Genomic DNA, 1339 nt, shown 5'->3' with positions numbered 1-1339 from the left:
AGCGCCGTTGCGACACAGGCAAAGGTCAATTGTGAAAACTAAGCCACTGAATATTATAAGTAACATTATTAAGGAATACACCCAACGGACTACACAAAATAAGAGGTCACGTACATTCGCGAGTGAGTGGTTCAAAATGAGAATTAATACTGTGAAGGAAGTGGGTCATAAGTATAATTACGTCGGTACACATTCAGTTGTATGCGAACGTACAATCTGGATAGAGGCATGTATGTTCTATCATTCCCTGTGGCCTGGGCAAAAAGAATTGGTTAAAATGCTTTTAGTTACCTGAGAAAGAAAATAATCGGACATCGTAATTAAATGAAAAGAAAGATTGCAGGTTCAGAATGTCGCGGCAAATATGACCTAAGTATTGAAATGGACATTTGTGGTTACGAAGGGAAAGAGATTTACGTACCTCTGTTGTTGAGCAGCGTTGTGAAGATCGTCGCCTCCATCTAAATTCTCCATACAAAATTAAAGTAATAATAATAATAATAATAATCTGCGATCCGCGGTACCGTAAATGAGAAAATCGTATTGTTTCAGAAGTTTCTTTCATTTTTTAGCATAATTTCATTTCTAATTATAGAGCACTTAGTGTATACATACCATCACCAGGACAAGAGAACAACGAAAGGTAACTATTACTGAGACTAATAAACGAAAAGTGTAAAGCTTCTTTTGTCCGTCACTGTTATTAACTTTTTAAGTTAATCTTTGGTATGAGAGTCGAATAATTCTCTATACGTTTATCAACAAGAAAAGATTATTAGGTTCCTTTATATTGCCTCCCTTGGGCGAATTGTCCGAAGAAATGTCAAATTCTAGGAAATGAGCCCAACCACTTTACATACTGGTAATTCCTTCACTACTTAACACACGTACTTGAATTGCACTGTTAGTGTCTTTTAAGGGATTTCTCATCACCACTTTCAGATTACACAAAAGATGCATTAACCTACACACTACACACAAAAATTACTACATCGTCCTTTACATCATATACATGAGTATTACATTACATTACATTTTATACAAGTCCATAGTTCCGTCCTTTGTGATGGGTCTGTAGCGTCATTGTTGCTGTGTACAAATACCATTTTCAGTAGCACATTGACGGTAAAATTACATTTCACAAGTCTGATCCTGCAATTACATTTTTCCTGAAAATAAAAAAATTCACAATAACGCCGTACATTTTGGTGTGTCGATTCAGGCTGTAGGGTTCCCAAGGGTATCTGGAGTGGTGTGATAAATTCTTCCTTATGGTTGCTTATGCGCTCCACTGCCTCCCTCTTTTATACCAGGATATATTTGATACCACCCCAGTATA

Source organism: Schistocerca piceifrons, chromosome 4, assembly GCF_021461385.2.
Source record: "Schistocerca piceifrons isolate TAMUIC-IGC-003096 chromosome 4, iqSchPice1.1, whole genome shotgun sequence".
Taxonomy (NCBI): Eukaryota; Metazoa; Arthropoda; class Insecta; order Orthoptera; family Acrididae; genus Schistocerca; species Schistocerca piceifrons.
This window is presented reverse-complemented; position numbering follows the sequence as displayed.